This window comes from Pan paniscus, chromosome 19, assembly GCF_029289425.2.
Source record: "Pan paniscus chromosome 19, NHGRI_mPanPan1-v2.0_pri, whole genome shotgun sequence".
Taxonomy (NCBI): domain Eukaryota; kingdom Metazoa; phylum Chordata; class Mammalia; order Primates; family Hominidae; genus Pan; species Pan paniscus.
In genome coordinates, this window is record NC_073268.2 from 59,942,588 (window position 1) to 59,958,687 (window position 16,100).

At 38.4% G+C, this 16,100-nt stretch overlaps 1 long non-coding RNA gene across 1 annotated transcript in view; it reads left to right on the plus strand.

Moving 5' to 3' along the window:
* The first annotated feature begins 7,838 nt into the window (after positions 1 to 7,838).
* The window catches only part of LOC117976543 (uncharacterized), a 40,805-nt gene continuing 32,543 nt past the window's right edge, over positions 7,839 to 16,100 (plus strand). Inside the window, exon 1 of the long non-coding RNA XR_010110550.1 lies at positions 7,839 to 14,207. This is a non-coding gene — a long non-coding RNA (uncharacterized LOC117976543). The remainder of the gene's footprint in view (positions 14,208 to 16,100) is intronic.

Below are 16,100 nucleotides of genomic sequence, written 5' to 3' on the forward strand. Positions count from 1 at the left end.
GTTTTAAAATATGACCAATGTGGCCGGGCGTGGTGGCTCACACTTGTAATCCCAGCACTTTGGGAGGCCAAGGCAGGTAAATCACAAGGTCAGGAATTCGAGACCAGCCTGGCTAACAGGCTGAAACCCCGTCTCTACTAAAAACAGAAACAATTAGCTGGGTGTAGTGGTGGGCGCCTGTAATCCCAGCTACTCAGGAGGCTGAGGCAGGAGAATTGCTTAAACCCGGGAGGCGGAGGTTGCGGTGAGCCGAGATCGCACCACTGCACTCCAGCCTGGGCGACAGAGTGAGACTGTGTCTAAAAAAAATAAAAATAACAAAATAAAAAAAAATTGACCAATGCATTTTGTACTGCAGAGTGAAATAAGAAAGATGCTGGCATGTGGGATTCTCAATACAGATTGTTTTCTGAGACACTAGAGCATTTGAAACTGACTTTGGCTGGGATCAAGTCCAGCTGGACAGAGAGGAGTAAAGGCATTTTAACTACCCCTACCAGGAGAAACTATAAATGAAGACTGGAGATAACATGTTCCAGACTCTTAATCATTGGGGGCTCCAGATGGGAGACTTGACTTGGAAACACAGGGCTTTCCTCTTACATTTCACTGTCTAAGCCCCTCCTTGGCTTTAAGGTATGCACACTAGCAGTCTAAGGTCTGCTGTCCTGAATGCACCCCTTTTTTATATATATAATTATAATTCTCAGGATTTTAACTATGAAGGGAAGCCGTTCCAGAAGAAACGATGGAGTTAAGAGTTTGGCATTGTCCAGCTTAGTCGGCAAATCTGAACAACCTTTTTCTCTTTTAAAGACTTTAGTCCTTTTCTTTATCCTCTCAACTCTGCCCTTCCCAGCCTCTTTCCTGGTGTTCTAAAAATGTTCAATTTCTGTCCTTAGAACTTCATAGCATGACGTCTCCCTCCCTTGGATGAGATAATCCATGATATTCTCACTCTTCTACTTGACTTCTTCTGCCAAGTCAGCTTTTCCCTGTACCAGCTCACCCACATCCTTGGCCTCAGGTTTCTTGTCTGTTTTTCAACCCATTCTTTCTCTTTAAAATAAATGAAGATTTCAAGTCTTCCTTCCTTTCTCTCTCTCTCCCTCCTTTTCTCTCATCTTGGAGGCAGCCATATTAAGTATCTTCCCCTTCCTTCTTTAATAACACCAATAAGAATACCCCAAAACCTTTTATTTACTAAGAACACAGGGAGGCTGGCATCTCATCTGGAGTGGCCAGGAATAACTGCTGCAATGAGGAGCTTTTCATCACAGTTCCCCACAGGGGATGGGTACCTTGTGACATTTTACTGGCCAAGACCAAACTTAATTCAAATCCAGCAGGCATTTTTAGAAGGCATGTTGGCTAGCATGTCTTTATTGCTCTCATTTTTAATTATGAAGTATAATAAGGTCACATTTCTGGAAATAGAACTCAGTAAGATACATTGGTTTAATTTGTAAAAGTAATCTCCCTTCATATATGATATGTTTCATTCCACTTCAGCTAAAACCCACATCCAATAGCAGAAAAATGAAACAGGCTTCAATTAGCCTCAATAATCTTTCGGCACAATGATGAACAGGAAGAGAAAGAAAAATGGATATTTCATATCTTCATCATTTAAGGACTTTGATGATATAAAATAGATTAGCTCTATTTATTTCCCTGTTGCAGTTCATGTCTTCTTGAAAGGTTGTAATATGATAAAATACTTTTAATAAAATGAAGGTGAAAGGATTATTTGGAACTGAGTCAAAAAGCTTTTGACTAGGCAGCAGAAAAGCTCCAGGAGATCTTTTGCAAACTGGAGACTGGAACTGATCTGTGCTTTGGTGGGCGGAAGACATGAGCAAAGCTCCAAGTAGTAAATGGAAGCATCCTTAGACTTAGAGAGCTGATGATGGAATATTTCAATGCCAAAAGTATTACCTGTAAGCTATTTAGGGTCTAAAAGTTTTCAGTTGGAGATAAAACTAGTGCAGTTTTTTAAAAGCCCTACCTGAAAAAGGTGTGTGTAACTACAGTTGACTCTAGAACCGCACGGATTTCCACTTATACATAGATCTTTTTTCAATGAAAGTTACACCAAGTGCAATTCTCCTACCTCCCCTTCCACCTCCTCCACCTCTTCTGACTCTGCCACCTCTGAAACAGCAAGACCAACCCCTCTCTTCCTCCTCCTTCTCAGCCTACTCAACATGAAGACAACAAGGATGAGACACTTGTGTTGATAAATTTCCATTTAATGAATAGTAAATATAATTTCCACACAATTTTCTTAATATGTTTTCTTTACTCTAGCTTAATTTATTGTAAGAATACGGTATATAATATAATATAACATATGAAAAATGTGTTAATCAACTGTTTGTGTTATCAGTAAAGTGTCCAGTCAACAGTAGACTATCAAGTGGCTAAGTATTGGGAGAGTCAAAAGTTATAGGTGGATTTTCAACTGTGCTGGGGATGGGTGACCTTATTCCCTGCATTGTTCAAGGGTCAACTATAATAGGTCAATGGTCTGGAAAATTCGAAGAGAAAAAGGGTGTAAGCAGGAGATCCATGTTCCAGGAGTAGGTCTACATCACAGGTGTGAGTAAACTGAGATACATTCCTTGTAAGTATCCTGTTATTCATCCATGAAATAGGAAAACATAGCTAGCCACAATGGTAGTTTATTCTCATTTCAATGTTAGTTTTTAAGTTTCTATAATGAGTGAATCCTAGATATAAACTATGTAAAGATATATAGCTTTTTAGAGATCACACAGTGCTGCCATATATACAATGCTATTTGATCCTTACAAAAAATATTTGAGGAAGACAGTGCAGAAACCCCTATTTTGCAGATGAGAAAAGCTGGCTCCGATGAAGGTGACTTATCTAAGTTGGCATGGACCATTGTGGCAGAGCTGACTTGAACCCAAATTTTCTGGTGTACATTATGAACTGAATTCTGATTCAGTTCAACATGCATTGACCCCACTGTATGCTAAGCTCTAGAAATAAAATATGAGTAAGTTTCAGATCTTTAAATGCAGCCTATGAGAAAAAACAGGTACTTTCTATAGTAAATTGAACCATATGACCAATTGCTGTTTTTGTGGGCCAAAAATGTCGAATATTGGTTATTTCATTTGATTTAATCAAATAATATGTAAGTACTATGATAGCGGTATATTGATAAGTTACTTTGTTGTTTTCCTTATATCTGGAATTTCTGCTGCTCTCAACCATTTTTATCCTCTACTTTTTGAAGCAGTTGGCCTTGTCAGAGGTGGCTAAATGTCTACATCACTTTAATTCACAAGAGTACATATATGCACGCTGGATGACTGATGACCCTAGCAATCCACACAGACTTCTTTCTTGCCTGAATCAACACGCAAGTTCATGTCTAATACAGCATTTCTTCTGGGCCTGTAAATACAGGGAATCAATGGCTAATGAGCAACTTCATACAGGATCTCTGAGGTTGTACATAATAAGTTGGACTACCCCAGACCTAAGGTACATGGTATTTCGAGACGTCAAGGACTGCAGAGTTCTGATGGCTTAAAGAGTTAGGAAAAACCACTGATTTGCCAGCCAAGAAGTCATCTGTGACCTCAAGATCTGCAGCAGTGGTGTAAGACTGATAATTGGCAGCAAAATAAAACAGCAGTACATGAAAAAGGGTGGCTGTGTACCAAGCATTGGGTCAAAAATCTTAATCTCTGAAAGGTCATAGGTTTGATAAGTTAGTAGAGTTTTTCCACTTTAAAGATAGGAATGATCATAGCATTATTGAAGGCAGAAGGAAAGAATCAATTAGAAGTGGAAGGGTTAGGCAGGGTGCAGTGGCTCACGCCTGTCATCTCAGCACTTTGGGAGACTGAGGTGGGAGGATTGCTTGAGCTCAGGAGTTCAAGACCAGCCTGGGCAACATAGAGAGACCTCATCTTTACCAACCATACAAAAATTACCCAGGCATGGTGGCGCCATGCCGGTGGTCTCAGCTACTCAGGAGGGTAAGGTGGGAAGATAGCTTGGGCTTGGGAGGTTAAGGCTATAGTGAGCCATGATTGTGCCACTGCACTCCAGCCTGGGTGCAGGATGAGACCTGGTCTCAAAACAAACAACAACAACAACAGCAACAAAGATGTGGAGGGGTTAAAGGTGCTGTTGAGGTTGTGCGGGGAGGGAGACAGAATGAAATCCACTTGTCCAGGGGATAGGGAGCCTCCTTCTCTGCAAGGGAGAGAGGGAAAAAGGGGGAAAACTTTCACAGTGCTGCAAAGGTGTTTTAAGTAAATGAGGAGACTGATGACAAATTAATAGAGGAACTGACTTGGGAAAACAAATCATAGATACATAGAAAATGATACAATCTGCTCACTTATGGAGGAACAGATAGGGATGTACTAGAGAAAAAAAATAGCAATGAATTTCAAATAACTACTGCCGGAAATACAGCAGGTAGTCAAGGAGATGGGGCAATTGTGTGGATAAATGAGGTGTTAGTACATATTCATTGGAGATAAGTTTGAAATAGAAGAAAAAGCCTTTGGATGCAGTCCAGGCAAGATTTAGTATGGTCTTCTCATTCCCAAAGACTCTCAACTATATCAAGAATACTTTGATGTAGAAAGTAATTAACACAAATTATTATAGCCCAGGTATTTGCCATTCCCTTCTGGGCCTTCTTAAGCTCCACAAAACCTAGTGAACAATATAGAATTAATTGAATCTGTCACCGAGGCAAGAGATGGCAAAGGGGGGTTATTAGGATAAGCAACATGACCTCCTGTAACAACCCCCAAATCTCAGTGGCTAAACAAAAATAAAGGTTTATTTCTTGCTCACTCAAAGATCTTCCTTCTTGGGCAGTTCTCTTGAGCAGCTTACCTGGGTGATTCTCCTTTCATCTTGTCAGCCCACTGTGTCCTGGGTCCTCAGAGTCCTCCAGAAGATCTTCGGAGTCAGGTACTGTGATAGAGTGTGAGAAAAGACAGCAATTAGAGCAAGGTCAGCAAACTAACGCCCAGCAACCAAATTCAGCCCACTGCCAGTTGTTGTATAGCTTCTGGGCTAATAGTGATTTTCATATTTTTCAGTGGTTGAAAAAATAAAAGGAAGAATAGTTTGTGACATGTGAAAACTAAATGAAATTCAGATTTCAATATCTATAAGTAGTTTTTTTTGAAACGCAGCCACGCTTATTTGTTTGTACTTTTTTTAGACAGGGTCTCACTCTGTTGCCTAGGCTGGAGTGCAGTGGCGTGATCTCGGCTCACTGCAACCTCCACCTCCCTGGTTCAAGCAGTTCCCCTGCCTCAGCCTCCTGAGTAGCTGGGAATACAGGTGCCTGTCACCACGCCCGGCTCATATTTTTTGTATTTTTAGTAGAGATGGGGTTTCACCATGTTGTCCAGGCTTGTCTGAAACTCCTGACCTCAGGTGATCCGCCCGCCTCAGCCTCCCAAAGTGCTGGGATTACAGGCATGAGCCACTGTGCCCGGCCTGTTTATCCATTTTCTATGGATGACTTTTTGCTGAAAGGCAAAGTTGAGTATTACTTGCAATAGAGACTGTATGGCCCAGAAAGCCTACAAATATGTATTATTAGCCCTTGGTAAAATGTTTGCCTACCTCTGACCTAAAGGATCAAGCATCTGAGACTTGATATCTTCATTCTGCAAAGTCATACCTTGCTTAACCCAGAGTCTATTTGCAATAACTAGCCATACAGACCCACCTAGATGCAAGGAGGCTGGGAAATGTAGTCCCTGGCTGAGTTGTTACTTCTCTGCATCAACTCTGCCCTTTCACACTAGGAGCAAAAATCTTTGTGCTTCTGGTCACTATGTGTGCAGCAGGTGGATTACATTGTACATCTTGCTAGAAATAGATTTTTTTTTTTTTGAGATGGAGTCTTGCTCTGTCGCCCAGGCTGGAGTGCAGTGGTGCAATCTTGGCTCACTGCAACCTCCGCCTCCTGGTTTCAAGCGATTCTCCTGCCTCAGCCTCCCGAGTAGCTGGGACTACAGCCGCCCATCACCATACCTGGCTAATTTTTGTATTTTTAGTGGAGACGAGGTTTCACCATGTTGGCCAGGCTGGTCTTGAACTCTTGACCTCAGGTGAGCCACCTGCCTCAGCCTCCCAAAGTGCTGGATTATAGGCATGAGCCACTGTGCCCAGCCCAGAAATAGATTTAAATGTTCTTTATACATTTCTGCCCTTAAAAATCCATTTTTAATCATGTCACCAGAGGATAGATGTGTGTGTATGTGTGTATGTGTGCGTATATATTTTTTAGGGGATATGTGCACACTTTCTTTCTGCCCATCAATGGTCACTAGTTTGTATTCTTAGAGGATGCTAATCCTATCAGATCAGGGCCCCACCCTTATGATCTATTTAAACTTAATTACCTCCTTAGTCACCCCATCTCCAAATGCAGTCACACTGGGGGTTAGAGCTTCAACATGAATTCAGTCCTTAGCATGCACCATCATGCCTCTTCCTTTTATTGTGCAAAGTGACTCAGCCATGCCCAAACACTCAATCCTAAACTACATACCCACCCTCAGCAACATTAAAGGCAGGCCCCTGTAAATAGAATCCACCATCCTTAGAAGGGAATGGTTGTCAGAACTGATTAAAATATGTCTTGTAAGCACAACAAGTCTTCACAAGATAAAGTTGGGTTGGATGAGCATTTCCTCCATTCCCCTAACATTTTAAAGAAATTCAAGCAAAATGTCAACATACTCAATTAGACCAATTTTGTACAAGGCATTTTAGGGACTCTTCTGGTGCACTGATGCCTCACCAGAGATTTACTACTCTTCCATCATCTACCACCTAAAGCTACCTAAAAAAAACATAAAATCTAAGTAAAAATGAGTCTATAACGCAAACACAAGCCAGACACTTTTCTTATAACACCTGGCCACTCCCCAAACCATAGATTGTCCCTCCCCAAACCAGTGCTATATAGAAATACACACACACACACGTGTGTGTGTATTTCTATATAGCACTGGTTATATTTATTTCTATATTCTATATAGAAATATATGTATTTCTATATTCTATATAGAAATATATGTATTTCTATATTCTATATAGAAATATATGTATTTCTATATTCTGTGTAGAAATATATGTATTTCTATATTCTGTGTAGAAATATATGTATTTCTATATTCTGTGTAGAAATATATGTATTTCTATATTCTGTGTAGAAATATATGTATTTCTATATTCTGTGTAGAAATATATGTATTTCTATATTCTGTGTAGAAATATATGTATTTCTATATTCTGTGTAGAAATATATGTATTTCTATATTCTGTGTAGAAATATATGTACTTCTATATACGTGTGTGTGTGTATTTCTATATAGCACTGGTTATATGTATTTCTATATTCTATATAGAAACATATGATTTCTATATTCTATGTGGAAACATACGCATTTCTATATTCTATATGGAAACATACGCATTTCTATATTCTATATGGAAACATACGCATTTCTATATTCTATATGGAAACATACGCATTTCTATATTCTATATGGAAACATATGCATTTCTATATTCTATGTGGAAACATACGCATTTCTATATTCTATGTGGAAACATACGCATTTCTATATTCTATGTGGAAACATACGCATTTCTATATTCTATGTGGAAATATACGCATTTCTATATTCTATGTGGAAATATACGCATTTCTATATTCTATGTGGAAGTATACGCATTTCTATATTCTATGTGGAAGTATACGCATTTCTATATTCTATGTGGAAGTATAAGCATTTCTATATTCTATGTGGAAATATACGCATTTCTATACTCTGTGGAAATATACGCATTTCTATATTCTATGTGGAAATATACGCATTTCTATATTCTATGTGGAAATATACGCATTTCTATATTCTATGTGGAAATATACGCATTTCTATATTCTATGTGGAAATATACGCATTTCTATATTCTATGTGGAAATATACGCATTTCTATATTCTATGTGGAAATGTATGTATTTCTATATAGCACACACACGGATGTGTGTGTGTGTGCGTGTGTGTGTGTGGTGCTGTAGGGAAATTTTGGAGTTACCACTGTGATACAAACATTAATTAAAATAATCCCTGTTCTCAAAGGGATCACAGGCCAGTGGAAAGACAGACTTTATGCATCTATGGATCAAGAAGGTAGACTCAAATCAGTGCTCAAACTGAGGTCCAAACAGTGTTCCCTGAGCAAACACAGGAGAGAATTGATTAATTATGGCAGATGTTCACCAAGAGTAATGATTTTAAGTGCTGGGAATAGAAAGATTTTCTCCATCACACTTGCAATGCTAATCCCAATTCATTCATCATCAAACCTCACCTTGCCTGGCCATTTATCTTGAACACAAACCCAGCTCTATTCAGGAAAATCGGCCATCTCCATTTATACTTTGACTGCAGATGCTCAGAGCGGATAACTGCTGTCTGCTCTATGTCATGCTCATCTGGTCACTTCGTAGGCCAGCATCTTGCCAGGTGACCTCTTAAGTTAAGATGCCTTTTAATTTAACTTAAAGATAAGTCCTGGGAATAAAGCAGCCCTATAGGCCTGATACTGTAATACAGTCGAGAATGTGATGCTTCCTTGTTTCTCATCTGTAATTCAAGTGGAAATGATATTGAGCACCTTCTCTTTGGAGGTTACCAAATACAAAGATGGAAAGATGATTGACATGGTCCCTTTCCCTCCAGAATGAAAGGCCAACATACAGATGAAGATGCAAGGCTGAAGATGATATAGGAGGGAAATGGTGAAGATCAACGTGCCATGAAAGCATTAAAAATAGAAACAAATTGTAACTGAGGGACTGGGGACAACTCAACTCTCATTCCTCTCTTAAAATAAAAAATGATACTTCTCCTTGTGCAGGCAAACCTTTCAACCTCTTTATGATACCTTGGTCTCTAGCTTCCCTGATGGTTTAATCATTCCTGTTAAACATATACACGTCTTCTCCATGGTGGAGGGCAAAAAAAAACTTACATCAGGATTGTCAGCCTCCTCTGGTTACCCTTTGTCTCCCTTCTCCACCAAACATCTCAAGTCAATCCTACCATGATGCCCCTCACCAATGCTGCCATCACACTATCAACACTGCGTCATAAAAATCCAGGCATCTTCTCTCAATCTTGATTTATCCTGCATTTCTTCTTCCATGATATTCCTGTGTTACTGGAGTTTATGAATAATGCCACTGAATGTTAATATGCATTTCCTTTTCTTGTGCAAATTTTATAGGTATTTTGTCATTTGGGCATGGTTTCACTGAAATCTTTCATCCAAGGGTTTGCAAACTGCTGTTGTTGGACAAAACTGGCCCTCTGACTGTTTTGATAAATAAAGTTTTATTGGAACACAGCCATGCCCATTCATTTATGTATTATCTATGCCCGTGTTTGTGCAACAACAGTAGAGTTGAGTAGTTGCAACGGGTACTGTTTGGCCCACAAAACCTAAAACACTATCTAGCTCTTTACAGAAAAAGCCTGTCCACTCACAAGTTAATCTTTCCTGTAGTTCATATTATAGGTGCTATATATGATCTTTGGCTCTTTTTACCTTTGATATATTGATGCTGGACTTTAGAAAGGCCATATTTTTTTTTCCCAAAAAGAATCCCTGGTTCAAAAAGTTGGGGAAATCCTGATTCTAACAGGGACATTCGTACTTCTATTACCCTGTGCTGCAAACCTTAGGGCAGCTATGGTGCCCACAAAAGATCTCACTATGGAAAAAGAAACCTGTTGTTGAATATTTGTTACTTTATCAGTAATTATTCCACTTTTATTCTGAAAATAATCCTAAGTTCTTGTTATAAGCTGGAGACTATGCTCAGATAACTGAGGCCACCACTTTGATGGACTACGAGTTGTTCTGGTGAAGGCAGGTGTTATACCATAAAATATCTTGAAATAAAATGTTCAGAGTCAACAGGAGCTGTGTGGGTAATACTGAGAAAACCAATAGCCCTACAAAAAAAAGTATGCACACATGTATAAAGTTCCTCCAAGGAAGGGGACAGGGAGGTAGAGGAAGACAGCTACTTTCTATGATGAGGCCTTCTGTTCTAATTAATTTTTTTTCCACATTGGTATGTGTTACTTGGAGAATGTCTTTGGATGAATCACATTAATTTTCAATTTCTCTATCTTTGTAATGCAGAAAATAATGTCTTCTCACCAACCTTTCCAGAAACCCAAGGAAGTGTACACAAAAATGTTTCAAAAATGCTGAAGATGCATTTAATAGGAAATATAGGTACAGCAGGACAGGATATAACAAGACCTAGAGGATTTGACAGGGCATCAGCCCAGTGCTGTCCAATGAAAACATAATTAAACACTTTCTGGTAGCCACTTAAACAATTTAAAATGAGGCAGACAAAAGTAATTTTAGTAATCTAGTTAGCACAATGTATCTAACATATTATCATTTCAACATGTAAATAATATGAAAATTGTTGAGATGTTTTACAGTCTTTTCTTTCATGTGACGCCTTCACTATCCAGAGCATATTTGATGCCAACAGCACATCTCACATTGGACCAGCCACAGATCAGTTTCTCAGTAACCCCTGCCACTAGTGGCTACTGGACTGGACACCACAGCTTGAGGTTGTGCCCAGCTGGCAAGCATCTTCCGGGTCACCCCTAATACCCATGTACTTCTCCAGGAGCACTGGAATATGCCCTACAAATAAGCAAAAATGACCAAAAGTTAGAGACCAAATTCCAAAAGTGGTGTCATTTCTAGTCCTTAAAGTGGTCATATTCTTTTTTTTTTTTTTTCTGAGACGGAGTCTCGCCCTGTTGCCAGGCTGGAGTACAGTGGCACCATCTCAGCTCACTGCAACCTCTGCCTCCTAGGTTCAAGCGATTCTCTCGTGCCTCAGCCTCCCCAAGTAGCTGAGACTACAGGTGCGTGCCACCACACCCAGCTAATTTTTGTATTTTTAGTAGTGACAGGGTTTCACCATGTTGGCCAGGATGATCTCGATCTCCTGACCTTGTGATCCATCTGCCTCAGCCTCCCAAAGTTCTGGGATTACAAGTGTGAGCGACCGTGCCCAGCCAAAGTGGTCATATTATTATTTTAAATTTTTATTTTTAGTTTTTATGGATATACAGTAGGTTTATATATTTAGGGGGCACATGAGATGTTTTGATATAGGCATGCAATGTGTAATAATCACATCATGGAGAATGGGGTATCCATCCTTTTAAGAATTTACCGTTTGTTACAAATAATCAAATTATACTCTTTTAGTTATTTTTTAATGCACAATTAAGTAATTATCAACTACAATCACCCTGTTGTGTTATCAAATAGTAGGTCTTCTTTATTCTTCCTATTTTTCTACATAGTGTTATTATTAATAATACCTAATATATGTTGAATATTTACTATGTTCCAGACATTCTGCTGAGGGTTTTACAAGATTATTTCATCTATTACTCACAGAAAAACTATACAAAAATAATTACTATTGTTTTATCACCATTTTACAAGTAAGTAAACTGGGTAAAAATTATACGATTTGCCCAAGGTCACAGAACTTTTGGGTTTTGGAGCCAGGATTAAGCACCAGTCAAATGTTCCCAGAGCCCACACCACTAACGATCAAGCTATGCACTCATTTCTTTGTCTTCTGCTTTTTTCACTGTCACCATTGCCTCCTCCTAAATACTAACTCTTGTCCCCTGACCTGACATGGCACTGTGTTGCTGAAGCCTGGAAGCAGAGATAGCATTTTCTGCAAGCTATGAGTGATGCTATATTTAAAATGACCAGTCTCCTGGAATGCCAGTCTCTCCCTGCCAACACAAACACATAGTCTTCTACTTTCAGCTTTCCAATGTCTTCTGAGGCAGAGCATTGAATCACTTCTCTTTCTTCTTTTTTATATTTTTATATGAATCACTTCTCTAGAGGAAGGCTAGAGGGCTCCTCATTCACAAGTCTACAATTCTTATTCATTTTGCTGACTAATATGAAGCGGACTCTGTTCTCCATTCTTATAAGATGGTTCAGTTAATTCTCTTTCCAGGGCTTCTCACATTCTTCTGTGTGAGAATAAGGTAGGACAGAATTTGTTCCCCTTATTTTATTAAGTATTGGTAGAAGTGGTCAAACGAATGAACATTTCCAAATTATCTTTTTTCTTTTTTCTTTTTTTTTTTTTTTTGAGACAGAGTCTTGCTCTGTCGCCAGGCTGGAGTGCAGTGGCACAATCTCAGCTCACTGCAACCTACGACTCCCTGGTTCAAGTGATTCTCCTCCCTCAGCCTCCCGAGTAGCTAGGATAACAGGCACGCCCAGCTAATTTTTGTATTTTTTGTAGAGACAGGGTTTCACCATGTTGGCCAGGATGGTCTTGATCTCCTGACCTTGTGATCCACCTGCCTCGGCCTCCCAAAGTTCTGGCATTATAGGTGTTAGCCACCATGCCCAGCCCCAAACTATCTTATCTCCAAGACACTCAATCCTTTTTTTTTTTCCATTAGTGACTCGTGATACAGAAGACTCACTCCTTTTACAAAAAGATAGGAAAATGTGCATTTGTGCTTGCATGCATTCTTTAGTCAAAGGAATCCCCTCTGCCCCCACCCAGCCAACATTTTTTTTACTCTGGTTTTGAAAGTAATATTGCATTTTCTACTTTTTTTTCTTTTTAATAACAAACATTTAAATTTATAAATATATACCTTTTATGTGAGATTCAAACAATATAAAATTGTTTAACAAAAACCCTGACAGCCCCCATTTATCTCTGTCACTATCTCAATCATTTTCCCAGTAGTCATTGCTGTTAACAGGTTGGATCATTGTTCTCAGTCCCTTTGCTGTGTACAGTTACACATACGGGTATATATTACATCTTTAAAAAACACAGTTAGGGCCCTAGTATGTCCTATAGTATTGTCCTATAGTTTGCTTTGTTCATCTGAAAATATGTCTTGGTGATTTTTCCATTTCATATTCCTTTTCAAAGCTCCATCATATTTTATAGCAAAGATATAGAATGCTCTATTTCAAGACTACCCTATTGATGGACTTTTCTTGTGGTCTATTTTATGCTATTTTCAACAATTTTTAATAAGTAATCTTATACACAAAGATATATAGGGTATAAAATTTCTAATTTATTTTCAGTTTTGACAGATACTATAAATTGCCTTCAGAAAAGTTTCATCTGTTTATAGTTCAAGTAACAGCATAGAGGAGACTCTGAATCCTTCAATGATCACATCACTTGATTTTATATAATTTGAAACATTTTTGCTAATCTGACAGAAATTCTTCTTGTATTTTTCAGAAAACTTATAATAAGGTCTTCATTCTGCATTCATTTCCATAGCATAAAACCTGTGACCAGACTCCCTCAGTTCATACCATGGCTCTGCCACTTATTTGCTGCATGATCCCAGGCACATTGCTTTACTTTGCTGTGGTTTAGTTCCTCCCCTCTGAACATGGTGGCAATAATGATACTTTACTCCTAGGGTGGTTGTGAGGACAAAATTGGTTAACCTGTGTAAAACACTTAGAGCTACATCTTGCACATTGTAAAGATATGTACATACTTGTTTTATTACTATTCTCTATATTTTTTATTTTCCTGAATACAAAAAATGGTTTTGGTATGTTGTTTTTCTATTTGGCCATTTTGTTGAGTTATCTTATTTATTATAATGGTTTTTTTTAAAATGACTTCTCTTAGATTTCCTTGGTAGAGGATTGTAAAAATTAGAGAGTTGAGCAGTTGAGGCCATCCTTTGCAATAGTTAAAACTCTTTTTTTTTCTTGTCTTATTACATTGGCTAATATCTCTCATGGCAATGATAATGGAAATCCTTGTCTTGTTCCTAAGTAGTAAGACTTCCTCTGATATTTCACCATTAAGCAAGATGTTTGCTGTAGGATTTGGTAACTATGCTTTAGAAGATGAAGATATTTTATTGTGATAAAAATGATATTATTAAAGTATTTTTTTAATGAGAAAGCATGATGAATTTTATTAAATGTTCTCTTTGGCATCTTTTAAATTTAGCATATATTTTTTCTATTTTAATCAGCCTATGTGGTGAATTTTATTAGTGGATTGCCCAGTGATAAATAAGGTAAGCCATGTTGACATTCTATTTTTAAATGGTTGGATTTGATATGTGAATTCATTTAAAACTTTTCAGTCTATGTATGTGATACTAGCCTACTTTTTAAAATGTACTATTTTTATAGATTTAGTGGAGAAATTTTCTATCTTTTGTTATGCTGTAGAATATGCTATATGACATGAAATTGTCTGTTCCTTGAACAGACTCATGGGTCCAGAGTCTTTAGTGGCAAATCTGTGATTACTTTCTTGGTTTTTTGTATGGTTATTAGTATATTCAAGATTTATACTTTTTCTTGAATAATTTGTTTTCCTAGGAAGGAAGTCATTTATTTCACCTAGAGTTTGAAATTTGTTGGCATAAAGTGTTGCAAGATAGCCTCACAATTCATAAGTCTCCTGTATAGCTGACATAATACCACCTTTTTTTTTTTTAAGTAAGTCTTACTTTTGTCTTTCTTTTCCCCTTAGTCAGACCTACCAAAGACTTATCTAGTCCATTGGTCTTTACAAGGAGCAGACTTTGGTTTTGCAGATTAGTGAGAACATTTTTGGGGGGCTGTTTTCTATATCATTAATTCTTGCTGCTATCCTTATAATTTCTGCCTTTTACTTTCTTTGGGTTACTTTTATTATTTTGTTCATATTTTTTCACATGGGAAGTAAGACAGAGGCAGAAAAGCATTATAGAAACTATAATAGAAGTCTATACTTAGCCTGTTGAGAACACAAAAGAACAATAGATTTATTCTATAAATGGGGGTTGGGAAAGAGTGGGTGTCTTAGTCTGTTTAGGCTACTTCAACACAATTCCATAAACTGGATGCTTATAAACAACAGTTCTGGAGACTAGAAAGTCCAAGATCAAGGTACCAGCAAACTCAGTGTCTAGTGATGGCCCATTCTTCAAAGATGGACATCTTCTCATTATAGCCTCACATGGTGGAAGGAATGAGAAATCTCTCTTGAGCCTCTTTTATAAGGGCACTGATCTCATTTATGAAAACTCTGCACTTATGACCTAAACGCCTTCCAAAAGGCATCACTTCCTGATATTATAACAGTGATGGTTAGGATTTTAATATATGAATTTTGTGGGGACACGATCAATCAGACCAAGGCAGTGGGGGCTTCATGATTGAAGATACAAGTGAAGGGGATAGGTGCTCAGCCACTTATGCTTTTAAATGGTTAAAATATTTCTGGAAACATTCACACTCATACACACACACACACAGACACACACACAACTTGTTACAGCAATTGCATATGAGGAAGGTAAGTGAAGGTGTTTAGCATACACTCTTTTAGGCTGTTTTTATTTTACCATGTGCAACTACTATTTATTCAATAAATATATTTCAAATGAAGTAAAATCAAGCTCATTCTGTTGAACACAAAAACTCCTTGAACTGGAAGGACTCTGAGAGATAAACTAGTTTCAACTTCCTGCTTAATTTAAAATATTTTTAATGCTGGGAAGGAAAGGAGACATTAGCACTCTCAGAGGCAAGCAAGTGCAGGTTGGATGTCTCTATTAGAAGCCAGACCACATGCCTGCATGAATCCTGCTGTCTGGTGTGCTAATGTCAGCAGAGGCTACAGGAATGAGTCCATGATCCTGGGAATGCAGTTAGCAAGGGTGAGGAGGAAGGCCATGGTTGGATCCAGCCGCAACAGTGACAGAGGAGGGAATGAGAGGTTTCCTGTCTGAGGCAGGCCTTTGCTTTCCTTTCAAGACCCCTTATCTCTGGCAAGTTGTGTCTGCCTCCATTCACCTAACAGCTTGCCTGGCTCTGGTTTTTAGCTTCTGAATTGACTCCAGCACCAGACAGCATCCTTGCCTGCCCTGCCTTTGACCCACAACATCTTTTTATTTCCTAAGCACACAACCTGTGTC